The 16722-nt window shown below is 33.3% G+C and overlaps 1 pseudogene; it reads left to right on the top strand.

Moving 5' to 3' along the window:
* Window positions 1-16722, top strand: part of LOC113076326 (arf-GAP with GTPase, ANK repeat and PH domain-containing protein 3-like) — an 89487-nt pseudogene that overhangs the window by 30560 nt on the left and 42205 nt on the right.

Raw genomic sequence — 16722 nt, 5'->3', positions numbered from 1 at the left:
AAAAAAAAATAAACTGTTGAAAAATACACATTAGCCTAGTTTATTTGAGTCGATCGTGGAACTTTATCTCTCTCTCCATTTGCGAATGAGCGCCATAATGTTGTCTGTCGGGTGTGAGTGAGCATTCATGTTGCATTGTGGGTCATTTTGTATGAGAGGGTTGATTGTTTAACATCTATTCTTTCCCTAATGCCATTTCCAGCTACTGAAAATGAAGGTTGCTTGAAATCCAGAAATGAAATGATGTATAAACTAACTTTTCTTTCTCCCGACTTTGCTTTGTTTTGAAATGTTTGTCAATCTAACCCTAACTCTGAATCGTTTTATTCTCTTTGTCTGACTTGTTTATCGGATGTTTTAACAGGTGGAGGCTGTCAGAAAAAAGATGCACCATATTAACATCCTTATTTTTTCCTCCTCTGCTAACCTTTTGTATATAAAGCTGCATTTAATGTTCTTGTATTGTTTGAATCTGATGCTTCAGTGGTTGGTAAAGCCACAGGGAGGCGCCAAAGATCACAAAAGAGCTCTTTTGGGGGTTTAGTTCTGACTTCCTGTGTTTGTTTATTGGTCGAACTTGATATTTTCCGTTGTCGTTTTGTTCTGTGTGTCTGTCCTGGTCTGTGTAAATATATATTTCTATATACTGCACGTTCAATGTGCTGCTGTATGTTTGCACTGTTCTGCTTGCGCGTTTATTTGAGCCTCTTTCTTGCGATTTTATGTTGTCCCCCACTACACACACCAACACTCACTTCACACACACACACACACACACACTAGAGTTAAGGCACAACACACACACACCCCCTCCCCACCTCCCTATGTGTCCCCAGTTTGTTCTGTGCACTGACATCTTGTCTTGTTTCTTTGCAGTCACGGAAAGCCAGTGATCAGACAAAGAGCATTGAGAATAAAACTGACAGTATAGGGAGTGGAAGGGCCATACCCATCAAACAGGTACGTCACCGCACTCGTACACTCATTACATGAGGTAAGTACACCGTTATAGGGTAAAACTGTTGACTGGTTATGAGGTCTAGTGAAATGACAATATCCTAAGGGTTTTTATTATGTGAATATGAAATTAGTGTGTGTGTGAGCACTAAAAGTGCATGCAAACTTTTTAAAGACTTTATAAACCTGATTATTTTAGGCTTTCTCAGTCAGGTTTCTTTGCGCGGCCAACAGATGTCAGTGTAACACAGTTTAACTTTATGTTTGCTCATTCTATCTAACCTGGGTTCTAAATGGTGGTAGTTGGTATGCAGATAACCGAATTATATGTATATTATTAAATTTGTATTATAGATTGTAATTATTTAGGTGATATGCATATCGTAATAACTTGGTAACCAACAACATACTCTTTGCTTTTTTTGTGAATCAGTTTCAACACTGTAAGAAATTGTCACTCTGTGTTTGGCCTGCTCTTCTCATGATGTGTTTGAATGTCCATGAACTTACATTTTAGGAAATATTGTCTCTTGAATCCTTAAATTTCATAATTTGCCTTTTATTTTGGTTTTATGTTGGAAATATAATTTGTATAGTTTAAATAATAAAAAATTTAGTGTTTCTGTGTGTGTATATAAAATATATTTTATTTATATATGTGTGTACATTATATATATATATATATATATATATATATATATATATATATATATATATATATGTGTGTGTGTACATTATTTATATATATATATATATATATGTGTGTGTGTACATTATTTATATATATATATATATATATATATATATATATATATATATATATAAAAAAATTCACATTTTTCACATTTTTCTTTGACAAGGAAATGTGTGTTTGGTGCATTTGAGTATCCGTGTTTTTTTTAATTATTTATGAAACTGTGTCCTTTAAAATGCCCTGTAAATAATTTTTTGCTTCATTTTATATATATATATAATTTACCGAAACTTTTGGCAACCTTTTAAAATTCATGAGAAACAAATGTTTAATATTCTTTACACTCTAGTCATGTTTTTTGTTGTTGTATGGTTTTGAACAGAAATGCAATTCTTTTAAGCGAAATACCCTGACGACTGACGTCAGAACGAACTAATGTGGTTTTGAAAGGATTCGTTTTGGTAATTAGCAGTAGTTCTTGACAGAGTAGCTGTCAAATATTTATTTTTCTTTACTAGAGATGTTCATTCATTTGCTCTTTTTTTAAACCTCTGATTCAATTTTCAAATTAACCCTAGCCTTAACCTTTAACCCCTGCCAGAGATTAGCATTGTCACATTGAACAGACATCATCCCTGTGACAAGTGTCACATGCAACCTCTGACTTTAAGATAATCTGGTTGCACACATGGTTTACATGCGTAAAAAAAAAAACAAAAAAAAAACAACAATAATAAAATATTTTTAAAGTCGTCCCAGCTTAATTTAGAAATAGTTCCCATATAGTAGTTAAGAAGTAGTTTCCAAGTAGTAGTTTACAAAGACAGTTTAGAAATCATTTTCAAATAGCAGTTTGGTAGTAGTTTATAAAAGTAGTTTAGAAGCAGTTACCATATAGTATATTCAAATAAATCAAATACAGTAGTTTACAAAGGCAGTTTAGTCCTCATTTACAAAACTAGTTCAGAATAAGTTACAAACATTAATTTCATACTAGTATAGAAAAAGTTTACAAATAAAATAATAATAGAAGTAGTTTACGAAGATAGTTTAGATATAGTTTGCTTAAGTGTTTTAGAAACTCTTGACAAGTAGTAGTTCAGAGGTAGTTTCCAAAATAATGTAGTTTAAACAAAATGATTTACAAAAGTAGTTTAGAAATAATTTCCAAATAGTAATATACAAATAAACTAGTTTGAAAGTAGAAAGTTTACAAATAAAGTCATTTAAAAGTAGTGTGCAAATATTTTACAAATAACAGTTTACAAATAGTAGTTTATAGAGAAAATAGTTTACATAAATAGTTTGATGCTAAATTAATTTTATGATTCAATGCGATTCTGCTGTGTGCTCAGAGGAAACGTTCACAAAAAAAAATGTTTAGTAAGTAACTGAACTGCAGTTTGCATGAGGCAACTCAAAAGTAAATTGACCTGAAAAGTAATTTTATCTCAATTTCAATGTTTTATTTATGTATTTTTTTACTAAAAAGTGTATAAGCAGTCAGGTGTCTATGAATCTCACAGCATTAAGATGACGGGGGTGACGCGTCCCTCTCACAGTTAACATATCACACGTCCATATCCTCTCAGTCAACCTCCTTTACTTTACCTTCATTGTACATCAATTACACTCCAGCTTTAAAGATGATCCCTTTAAGAGCCGTCATTGTAATCTGTTTGTCTGTAGTGGAGAGTCACAGAGAGAGTAAAGGAGAGGAGGGACGCAGGCCATGCTGGGATACCTTTGAATGGAGCTGATTGCCCGGCCAGTCAAATGCACAGTCAAGAAGATCAAAGTGCCATGGGAGTATAATTACCTCCCACTGGGCAAATTACACACTGTGGACCCCCCGCCCCACCCCACACCCCTCCCAATCAGTAAAAATGGTAAATAAGGACAACAAAAGCAGTGATAGCTCAGGGGTGACACAGGGAGACTGTCAACACAAGGCTTTTGTGTTTAATCCCAGTAAGTTCCTCTTTCTTTCCCCCTGCGCTGACCACAGAACAGAGGCCGTCCTGATGATAGACGTGTCTGTTTGAGCTCTGTGTGTCTCTGTAGGTTTAGGAGATAGAGGACAGACAGGTGCGTGGGCATTAAATAAGGTTTTTGTGTATTTACGTTGGCTAAATGGAATGTAGGGCTTGGTTAAGAGGCATCTAATGGAATGTAAACTACATTTTGCATTACTTTCGAAGACTTTTTTAAATTATGTATATTCTAATGGCATATGTGTCACGTGCTATTTTATTTTATTTGTTTGTATATTTTATGCTTTGATCTTTTTATTTTATTTTTAACTTTAGATTTATGTGCACTAGCATAACGCCTTATTGCTTTTCTCAACTCAACTCAACTTTTATTTATAAAGCACTTTCAAAACGATTAGAATGGACCAAAGTGCTGTCCATAAGTAGGCTGATCACTAACTTTAAAATACATACCAACAATAAGTTAAATTAAAAACAAGACACAAGAAAATCAGACCACAAATCACTCACAATTCTCAGACCTAATCAAACGCCAAAGGCTTGGTTAAATAAATAAGTCTTCAATCCCTTTTTAAAAGTATCCATTTTAATATAATTGTATTTTAATTTATTTTTTAATTACAATTATTCCCACTTAGGTGTTTCTCATTGAAATTGCTTATGCTATTTATATCTTATACTATTATTTTGTACTCCAAATTTACTGTAATGCAATTAATTTAAAATATTTTAATTATTTTGTACTCAAAATGCTATTTAATGCTTCTATTTAAACTGTAATGCTATTTATTTATTTAAATCAAATTTTCTATTTTTTATACTGGTTTTACTGTAATGCAATTTGTTTACCTTTTTTAATATTTTATACTCAAACTTAGTTGTAATGCAGTTTATTTATTTATCTCAAGGCAATACAATATACACGACCATGATTTAAAATTATTTTAAAGTATACATTTATGAAACTATAAATATATAATCGATTTATTTACATCAAATTTTCTATTATATTTGACTAAAAATTTACCGTAATGCAATTTAATTACTTCTCTTAAGGCAATACAACAAATACGTCCGTGATTTCGAATTATTTTAAAGTAAACATTTATCAAACTATAAATATATCATTTATTATCTTCTATCTTAAAATAAAAAATGTTAACTGAATTGTAAAAAAAAATAGTTTTACTGTATTTATGTCTTACAATAAAAGTACTGCGATGAAGCTGCAGTACACCGATGGTATTAGACAGTAATATGACCCTTTATTTAGATTTTTGACATATAGATTTATGATAACACAGACTTCATTAACAAATCAAACCAATCATGGTATTTCATGTTAACCTGGTACTTTTTGTAAGGAATAGGCTGAATGTGTTTTAATGATTTCAGAATTAATGTATAATATCTGAATTATTAAAGTACACTGAGGTCATTTGTCAAGTTCCACAAATCCACCCTGTACAAATTGTTTTACAGTCTTTTTATTGCTGCTAGACGTTCATATTTCTCTGCTTTAGCATTGATCTGTTTCATCACTGTGGGGGGTGATTTCACCGATCATGTGTATGCATCCATGACTGTTCGAAACAGACGTGACTTCTGTGACGTTCATGTACAAACACAGAAGAGGACGCCCGGCTGTCCTTTTCATTTATTTGAGTGGCAAACCAATAGCACTTCTGTAGGAACACAGGCATTATTGAACAGATAATGAAAGGCCAGTTCAGCTGACAGATGGCTGCTGCTTCACAAATGACACTTCTAGTATAATGTCCGTGATATATTGTGAACATCAAATACAGGCAAGAATACGAGTTTGACCAAAGCACTCAACCACATCTTTCTTTACAGTGATGATACAGAATTGTTTAATCAATCAGAGCTGGAGAAATTGCTGTTTGCCTATTTATTTTTTTATGCATCACTTCTTTTATTTTGTTTTGTAGATTAACGGTTTAAATTCATATAAAATAAAATATACCAAGTCAGTATCCTATTCATTTCACTTTACATTATTTTGTTTTATTTTATTTTATGTATATATGCATAATTTTATATTGCTGTCATGTAGCACAGTAATCAGACAAAGGTGTAAAATGAAAAAAAAAAAAAAACATTTTATTTTTATTTTTATTTAAATAGAAAAAAGCAAAGTCAAATTTCTCAAATGAATAAATAAAATAAAATAGCAAAGAAATAAAATAAAAATAATAAAATAGCAAGGAAAAATACCTAAAACAGTACTCAAAACAGAAAATTAAACTAAATAATGCAAAGTGAAATTCAGCATTTATGCATAATTTTAAAATAATGACTTACATTTTTAAATTTATTTACGGTTTTATATTTAAAATTTATACAGTTATATTTTATTTCATAATTATATTTTTTATTTGGCAGACTACTGTTCAATTTTACTGTTTTTAACACTTTTTCTTTGCTGTTTTATTTTATTTACTGTTTGAGCTTACATGAATGTAATATAAAATTATATGTCAGCTGTTCTTTGCTTGTTTTGTTTTATTTTATTTTATTTTATTTTAGCATTTGAATGATGCATTTATGTTAAAAAGTAAGGTTTAAAGTCCTTTTCAGAGACTCTAGCTCTTGAGTAGATGGAGTTGTTTTAAGGAGAGAGAATATCTGTGGAGGGATCAGATCAAGGCGAGGAGAGAATTAGGACTTGATTGTCGGGTGAACACCATGATACCCAGTTGACCCCGGGTCAGCACCTGATGTTTAGCAAGTAGTGTATTCTTCACGTGGATTAGTCCCCTTCGGGGTCGGGGCTGGCCGGTTAACACATCAGAGCCCCCCTACTCTCTCACTCCCAACAGGAAGTGGTAAAGAGCACAGGAGTCTTCCCTAATCCCCTAATTAAGCCAAAACAGGCCACCCAGACCCCCCTTTGCTCCCTGCCGCCCAGCTCTGTGCACTTCCAGTCCTGGTCAGGTAGAGTTTGTCCTGGATCAGTGCTCAGTGAGTGTTTTTTTAAAAGAACAGCGGGGAATTGATGGTGAGGCCTTGAGCAGGGGACGGGACGGATGCGGGATGCTTTTGAAGAGCTGGGGATCACAGGCTCTGATCCTCGTGCTCGGGGTCTGAGAGAGTTCGCCGGCGCAACGGGCGAAAGAATACACACTGAGTCCCTGCACAAATTGGATTTAGCCTCTGCTCTCCCCCCACAGCACTGATGTGAGGCCCTCCCAAACTTTCATGAGCACAGTCACAGAGCCAGGGCCCAATTCAACCTTATTGATCAATGGAAAAGTTGCTCTGGATGTCAGAGATCAGAGGGTGGGATATTATTGTCACAAAGTTTTACACAATTTATTTTACCTACCTATTAGAAATGAAATTACTTGTCATATATGTCTAAGTTGATTTTCTATTATGAAAATTATTTATTATTGTAAATTATTTTCAATGTTAATTCAAACATTTTTGTTTTTGATTTTGCCTAAATATATATATTTTTTAAATTTAGTACATCTCTTCAAAAGCTCCAGAAGATGTTTCCCAGAAGACAAAATAAGTTACATTTACCCTGTTTATATACTGAAAATAAACAATAGCATGCATTTTGTATGAGCCCTCTTATTATGGTGAAATTATTACCATTTTGCATATTTTGCAAGGGTTATGTAAACTGTTTAGACACATTCACACATTTTTATATTATATGTGTTTTCAAAACTAGGAATTAAAAGTGAAAAGTTTTGTGGAGAGGTTATATCTATAAAATATAGCTATTTATCTAATTTTAATAACACATTTTTTACAAGGAAATAATATTTCTCGGCAGCTAATATGGCAAAAATAGGAATTTAGAAAATTTCTTTAAAATGTGTTAAAGTGTGAGTTTTTTCTGGATGCTGTGCAGTTATTCTTTTTGTTGTATTATTTCTAATTTGTCATTTTAGGTGAATCTTTTACTAAATCAATAAATGTAAAGCAGTGAATGACAAGATCACTGAACAAATCACTGAAGAAAATTGGTTGCAAAAATTTGCATGAACAAACGTACATGAGAGGAACATACTAAAAATAAAACAAAGCAAATGTTCAGTGTGATGAATTCTATAGGAAAATCTACACTGTGTGTAAATAGGCCTTAAATGTATGCAAATGAGTGTCTGTGGCTCAGTGTGAACGAGTACATGAGGCTTCACAGTGCTGCATGGGAAACTTGTCTCGACATCTGATCCATCTTTATACCAATCCTGAAAATGAGTTATTAAAATGACCCAGCTGGTTTTTATTCAGAGTGTGGGGAATATTTGAAATCTCCTCATAACTGATTGTTTTTTTTTTTGAACAGGGGATTTTATTAAAAAGAAGTGGGAAGTCACTTAATAAGGAGTGGAAGAAGAAATACGTCACTTTGTGTGACAATGGTCTGCTCACGTACCATCCCAGTTTACATGTGAGTATGCCGTCTCCTCTGCTGTTATTTTACGTATGTCTGATTCATTCTGCTGAATTGGTTCGTCCTGATGATTCAGTAAACTGGTTCAAATAAATGATTCACTGATTTGTGAATCACCAACCTTAACACTCAGAAAATGCACAAATAATTTCACAAATAATTAAGAATTGGCAAATAATACACTGAATGAAACTTTTTTTTTTTAGCACTAAGTAAAATGTAATCCAATCATTTACAGTTGCATTTACAACTTCAAAAATGTTTTACAGTGTACAGTCAAAATATTAAAAATATGTCTTAAGTTCACAACAACAACAAAAAAATCAATTCTAGAAAATATTAGAAAATAATGAAATACTAGAACTTAAATACTTACATATTAGAATAAAATTAAACACTATAAAATACTTAAATATCCAAAACCTTAATTATTAGAGTTGGAGTTGACTAAATCATTCTGGAACCAAATGGCCGTTTTAATGACATTTGTTGGATCAGGTAACTAAAAAAAAACTTTTTTTTTTACAAAAGAAATATATATTTCAGTTTTTCTAAATGTAACTTTAAAAGGGGTGCTATTATGCTTTTTCAACTTTAGGTAGTCTGTAATGTTGCTGTTTGAGCATAAAAAAGATCTGCGAAGTTACAAAGCTCAAAGTCCACTTCAAAAGGAGATATTTTATTTAACAGAAATTACTTTTTAAAAACTACAACAAACGACTCGTTTGGACTACAAACGGGATTTGTGATATCACAGATACCAACCAATGGGACGAGACCTGTTTGAGGTGCACTAGAGAAGGCAGCGAGTGTTGTCACAGTGTCAGAGACACGCTAGTTTCCCCAAGGCAGATGAACTTAGAGTGGTAACAATCATCCGAGTTTAAATCGTGCTCAAATTGATTTGATTTTGACGCAATATTTACACTGAAGCTCGCAGCAGGCATGACATTTCCCAAGCAGGCGCTGAGTGCTGTCAATCACAGCACACACTGGCCCAGCTAACCAATCACAGCACATTTTGTATTTCAGAAGGCGGGCCTTCCGTTCATGCCAGACTGTGGAGAGCGGTGTTGTAATAATGTAAAACATGTTAAAAAATAATGTGTTTTTCCAACAATCTAGTACGAGATCCTGAGTTCATTAATAATAATTTATTGTTCCAGATCATAAGAATGCTAGTTTTGTTCTCAGAATTTTCCTAAAATGGTCATCCTTCGATTTTGGCTTTTCATTTTATATACTTCATAGATTGTTTACAAATAAAGATAATGATTTTTCTTTGTTTTCGTGATTTTTTTCTCTCTCTCTCTCTCTCTCTCTCTCTCTCTCTCTCTCTCTCTTTCTTTTTTTGGGATTTTGTAAAAATAATGTTTATAAAAAGAACAACCTCATTATTAAACGTAATCAGAATGTTGTCTTTGGGTTTAGAGAATGTTCCTCTAATGTTGTTTTAACATCTGACTTGCTTTGCTGTCAAGTTATCAACAAACAATTTGATTCGTTCGAACACTTTTGCATAACAAAAAAACTTTTCACAAATCAGACCTCACAATCCAGTTATTATGACGTTGACGTGGCAGAACGTTTGGGCCGGGATAGATTGTGTAGCATGATTTAATGAAATTTAATTTGAATGACTTCCAGTTGAATTCTAGTTCAGGTTCAGTGTGAGCTATTTCGGAGGTATTTTCTAGGTTTCCAGTAAAACAGATGAGAGCCGGACAGGTCAGCTGCTCTCTGGTTGCTACTGCAGCGCATGTTTCTTATGGCACTCGCCGCGGGAAATCCTCAGTCCTTTTCGCACGGAACATTCATCTCTGTCAGAACCCCTGCGTGTTCTTAATTCCTCCGAAAATCCCCTCTCTCTGTTTCCCTGGCTCTCTCACACGTCCCTTCTCCACCGCTCCCCTCATTTGCATACATTGCAGTCACGCCTATCTTTGTTCTCGCGTTTCTCTGACGCTTTTAACACAGGTTAGTAATTAATAAGGGCTTCCTAATTAAGATCCACTCGAGAAGCGGCGTACCTTGACCATACGAGATGGGTTACACGAGACACATTTAGCGGCCTCCACGGACTATGACCGAAATTAATATCTTGCCCAAACTCACGTCTCTTACATCAACCGCATGTTTATTAGCGATATAATGCGCATCTCATGCCAGCGATGTGTGTAATAGGCACGCGATGCCACGGGCGTCGTAATCGTTAGAGACGTTTGGGTTTGGACACCTGTGGACCACTCGTTTAGCTCAACGAGAAAGACGGAGAGAGAGAGAGAGACGGAAAAGATGGTTTAATTTTGCGCCGCAGCCAGCCGAGCTATCCCACAATCCCCTTCTGTTAATTCTGTCTGCTACATCAATTAAATTGTTTGTAGAAACTAATTGAATATGGCTTAATCACACATCTTAATAGCTTTCTGCGCCTCAAACTGGCTGTTAATTCCAGCAATAAAATGGAATGAGAGCGCTCACTGGGTAATTAGTACTGAGGCTTTTGAAGAAATTAGTGCTTTATGGGGCGCAATAAAAGTGAAGAGGAGTTGGCGGGAGACTTGTGAGGCCGAAATCTCTGCTCGCCTCTTTTGTGCTGAGCAGGGTGATTTGCACCTTGGCTTAACCCATTTGCGCTTCGCAAACTCCTATGAAAATGGAATAGCCCTATTTAAATGGGAATGAGTCTGCTTGCGGTCATTAATGCTAATTTTGCTAATCTGCGGCAGCGTGGAAAGAAACAGGTGAAGTACTAGATTACATGGGCCTGGTGCTGCTTTGATTGTCCAAAGCTGCTGTGTTTGTTTTACAATACCTGTAAAAAGTTTCTTTGGTAGGTTATAGATGCACTACACCTGTGCGCTGTTTGTTCGCATAAACTTTAGTCAAAGTTGGTGGCATGTTTAATTTGAGGCAAATGAAAATGAGGCAGTGAATGATAAAAGTGCAGACAGTTATACATTCTAAAATTTGATTTAGAAACAAATTGCTGGTAGATTTCACAATTAATTACAAAAGTATAGCACATTAAAGGGAAAAGCCACCGTTTTTCCATATTCCACTATGTTCTTCCCTCAACTTAGACGAGTCGATACATGCCTCTCCCATCTCAGTGCTTGCACTCAATCAGGAATTGAAATTAATCTAGAAGCTAACAAACAATTCCATGTTTTCCCTATTTAAACGGTTACACGAGTAAGTATGGTGACACAAAATAAACAGCTATGCTAAGCTAAATGCTAGCATAGTGGCGCAGTGCGCTACAGCGATTGAGTGAATGCACGGAGACGGGAGAGGTACGTATCAACTCGTCTAAGCTGAGGGAAGAACATAGTGGAATATGGAAAAACGGTGGCGTTTTTCTTCAAGTAACATATTGAAAATTTTTTGAAAATAGTAAAAATAAAATTTTCAAGTCAAACGTAAATAATATTTTTAATATTTTGTCGATTCATTTGCAAAATATTGAAAAATGTCTTGTTAAAGGTAAAAAATTTTTTAATTCTAAGCAAAAAAATTTAGAATAAACTTAAAAACTAGAACTTCAATAGTATTAATAGACTTAAATACTAGAGAATACCTAAATACCCCAAACCTTAATTACTAGACAATACTGCACCAAATTAATGACAATTGTTGGTTCAGGTACACTGTAAAAAAATATTTTTCAATTATCTGAGTACTTTTTACTAATTTTTTTTTTTTCTAAATCAATGCATTACTAACAGTTTCTGAGTAAAATAGTTTTTACACCAGGTGTTTCCAACTTGCGTTTGTCCAAAAATTAGGGTGAACTGGTGTCCTAAAATAGTCTTGTTTTTCTTATAATGTTGAATTGAATCAGAACTTGAAATGTTTAATTTCGAAACTTATTGAATGGATTCTGCCTCATGCTCAATCAGAGTGTGTCAAATTTATGTTTACATTTTTCCCAGCCTAGATCTAAAACTACATACTGTTGTATTTAATTTTTCAGGACTACATGCAGAATGTCCACGGTAAAGAAATCGATCTGCTGCGGACGACGGTGAAGGTGCCTGGGAAGAGGCCGCCCAGAGCAGTGGCGACGGTCGCCCCTACAGCCAGCCCCAAAACCAACGGACTGACCAAAGACCGCAGCACTTTACAACTCGGCATCGGGGCCACAAGTGAGTATGAACCCTGTCAGTGGTGTTATGCCTTAAAATGTTTGAATTGATTTATTGTTTGAATATATTCTGTGTACTGATTGTAGCAGCATTTAATTTGACTTGAAATGGTGTTCAAAACCAATTTAGTTTTTTTATTTATTTGACATTTGCAAGAATACTCAACAAAAAAAATGCAATAGAATTGTTTCTATGCGAGACAGCTGGAGGAATTGGTGATGTCAGCTGAAATGCGAATTCGTTTCGGAGGCAAAGCAAGTTATTACGTTATGTTCATGGAAAAAGTTTTAAGTAATGACTTGATCACAAAAAAGCTAAGTACTAGAATATGATTATATACTATAATTATTTTTGAATATATTTAAATATTGGAAAAAACATAAATACCAAAAAAATAAATAAATAGATAAACGAAATAATACAATAGGTAAATTATTTTTAACAATTATTTATTTATTTTTTCTCTAATATTTACATGCATTCTTCATAAAAGTTCTCATGGAAAATTGCTAAGACAATTTTTTAATGTGTAATAATAAATTGTTTACAGAAGCCGAATTAGTATTTAAAAGTATAGTTGTATTGCATTTAAAATGCATTTGTTTCAAAATGTGTTTTCAAGTCAAAAAAACTTTATAACATTATAATTATTAAATAATTGAGGTTGTTTTTATTTAAACTAAAATTTCAGATAACTCTTTACTCAAAGCCTTTATGTATAATGCATTATAAAAATATTTTTAATGCATTAATTATGCCTTGTAATGCACATTATAATGCATAAATAACTGCAACCACAATGAATACATTAGAACACTTTAAATTCAGTTATAATTATCTACAACAAAATATAATGTATTACAACACACATTCTGAAAAATTATAATGCATAATAGCCTATAATAGCCTTATTATACATTATACATAAAGGCTTTAAGTAATGTGTTACCAAATTTCAAATTCACGTTAAATTGATTCCATATTAAAAATCGTCATAGTTCTTATAAATATTTAAATAAATCAGCAACTATTTGAATAAACTGTCATTGATATCTGTTCAGAAAACGTATGTTAGGTTGCTGATTTTCATTTTTGGCTTGCAAGAACCCGATGTACTCAGTTTTCTGTACTGAGAGGGAGTTTGGGAAGGTATAATTGGATTTAGAAAGCTGGGATCAAGTGTAATTAATAAAAACACAGGAGCAACTTTCTCCAGGGGCTCTGCAAGCTGGCATGACCACTGAGGAAACATAACCGGCCAGGACCTCAGCTTCACTTAGCTGGGGCTAATTGCTTTTGCACCATTAAAGACAGGTCAGCAAGGGCTTCTGGGAATTGCAGTTTTCTGGCTGGTGTCCAGTCTTGTGTTGGATAGGGATGAGGGTTTATTAGTCACAGAGACATAAGGAGCATTTGTCAGTGTTGCTGGACCGCATGCATTGGGTTGCTCGGAGAACCTCAAAAGTTGATATTGCTTTCAGGTTGGCAACTAATTAACCTTCAGTCGACTGCAGTGGAGAGGGTAAAATAAGGTCGAAAGGAGGAGAATCTTGGGGCATGCAGACCTGAAATAGTAGCAACATCTGGACCGGTTTTATTCAAGCTACAGAAAATAGGGATTGTGGGTAAAGAGCTCAAATGTGGCCTCAGGCAGCAGATACACACGAATAAGAGCATTAGTTAAGACTGGTTACATTTGTATTGAGGTTAAAAGCCTAGTTGCTCATGTGGATGTGATGCATCACAGAAAATCAACACGAAAAATAAGTTTAATACTTATATATTTGATATTTTTTTTCTCAAAGCATATTTTTGTTTTTATTGTGCACAGTATTCCAAATATTTGTATATATATATATATATATTTAAACGTATTTTATTATTTTTATGTTAATATTATTGAATATAAGTTGAATCAATATTATTATTCATTTTATTCAAAAATAATTTGTAAATTTAGTAGATACAGTTATAAATACAGTTAAGGTTGGTAACAAAAATGTGAAAAATAACAAACTGTAAAAACAAAAAAAATTCAAACAAAAAAATATTTAAATGTATCAAACTTAAAATATTTGTCTTCATAATCTTCCTTTAAATAAATAAAAATGTTAATTTTAATTAAAAAAAATTTTCATTTATAATTTATTTATTTTAAAAAAAGTATTTTTAATTTAATATTTTTTTATTCATTTTACTCCAAAATTATTTTACATTTAAATAAAAAATAATTTTTTAGTAAGAAAAAACATGTTAAATATAAAAAAAAAAACAATTTCTTTTTAAATGAATGAAACTTTACATTTTATTTAAAATTTCACTTTATCTACGGTGTTTTATGAATTTATCATGCTTTAGAAAGTTATTAATTTTACATATTATACGTAGTGCATATTCACAAGTTACACATTCTCACTAGTATGCAACTTAATTCAGATCCATCTATGGATGTAATATTACATTTGTTATTGACTAGTTCAATAATATGATATTAAAATAAAAAAAGTTGAAGTTACTAGTTACAGAACAAAAAATTAATAATTTTTTTGTCAGTAACATTTCATGATCTAGTCAATTCCTGACATAAAATCAAGTTCCTTTTCTTTTTTGATTCTGTTTAGCTTGGAAATGCATCACATTTTAGAAGTAAAATGGGTTGTTGACGGGATTTCATGTTGATTTCAATCATTGAAGCCAAACCAGTTTTGACATTTTGGACTAATTTTTATAGGTGTCTATACACAAGGTGTTTATGTTATGTTTTTACATTTTATACAACTTTTGCAGTTCAGAGATGGCTTTTTATTGGTGTTATTTTTCAGATACGCCATTTGACCTTCGGTTTAGCGCAAATTGATGCCGGAACGCTTGGGTCCCGATTTGATACGGGCCGCTTTCCCCGTTTCCCTTTTCCACTCTGCGCCGTATTAGAAGAAAATTGTGTTAATTTCCACTTGAGAGGGAAAAGGTTACGATTCGCAGTGGGCCTCTGCCGAGTGGAGGACGTACACTTGATTATGCAATCTGATTTTGATTTCATTAGGCATGCAATTGATGCGAGGGAACAAAGGGGTAATTTTTCATTCATGGCGGTCTAGCTGAGCCCTGTCTTTTTCTGTAGTCTGTAATTCATACACTTCCCCCTGATCTAAAGACCATTAGGAACTCTGGGGGGGTGTGTGGGATTGAAGAGATGAGGGGGGGGGGAGGATGAGAAAAAGAAAGAGTGAGGGAGTGAAGGAGCGCAAATGAATGAACGCATGTGTCCGCAAGTAAAAGAGTCTGTCTCGATGAGGCCCGGTCTAATCTTTCTGCTAAGTATTCACCGGAACCGTTTTAAATATGATCATTCTGCAAGCGTGCGTTCAGTTGTGTCACCGCTGACAGATATATAATATCAAAGCGCTAATGGGCCTGCCTATCAGCTTTAATCAATGACATCTGCTCTAGAGGTGTGTGTACGAGAGAGATTCACGCCGAGGTGCTCGTGTTCATTTACTTGTAGTACACAGGATGCAGATGAAGGTGTGCAACCTTTCCTTTTGAACTAAGATGTACCTTGTGCAGTGATAGACTTGATATATATGACATATTCAGTCTAGAAATGGTCCTAAAGGCTGATAAATGTGTAATGCAATCAGAAAATTTGGCTGAATAGGGGAATTTTTCCTGCATTTTGTCAGTTTTTAAATTTATCTGTAGCTTTGTCAATGGATAGTGCATGTTTGTCTGTTTTCAAATACTTTTTTGATTTTTTTTGACTTGATAAAACAATGAATTGGCTGATGTTTGTTTATTTTAGAGATGATCATACTGGCAGAAGACGTTTTCCCTCCGTATGCCATTTTTATAAATCTACTGGCAGTTTTTCGTGCATGTTGTCTGTTTTCAAATAAGTCTTTGAATTTTTAGGTGTGGTAATCTCTTAAATGAGTTGATATTTGGTTGTTTTAGAGGTGATCACAATGGTTTCTATGTTGCATCTTTGTTAATCGATGATGCATATTTTCTGTTTTTGATAAACCAATAAATCAGCTGCTATTTGATTCTTTTAGAACGGATCACATTTGTTGGTAACTCTACATTTGGGTGATCAGAACAGGTTTTTCTCACTCGTTTTAAAGATACTAGCAGCTTTGTCAACGGATAGTGAATATTTTCTGTTTTCACATTATTTTTATTTTATTTATTTATTCAATAATTTTTATGAGAGGCTGATAAATCTTCAAATATTTTATTTTCAATTATTGCATGATTAATAAAAGTCCAATTGGCGATTTAAATAATTGTTCATTATTCCATGAATTTTAAATGTACTTTTTACAATTTAATAGTGTAAATAATCAGTTTTAAAATACTTTTTTGAAATAAGCTTTTTTTGTGGATTTCATAAATTTTACTGTAATTTTCGTTGTGCAGTTGATTGGGGTAAAATCAAATAACATTAACTTATTACTAAAACACTGTTTAAAAAAGTATATATATACAAAAATA

This window comes from Carassius auratus, unplaced genomic scaffold, assembly GCF_003368295.1.
Source record: "Carassius auratus strain Wakin unplaced genomic scaffold, ASM336829v1 scaf_tig00019863, whole genome shotgun sequence".
In the NCBI taxonomy this organism is placed as follows: Eukaryota; Metazoa; Chordata; class Actinopteri; order Cypriniformes; family Cyprinidae; genus Carassius; species Carassius auratus.
Note: the sequence above shows the minus strand (reverse complement) of the source record. Positions and strands in the feature narration are given on the sequence as shown.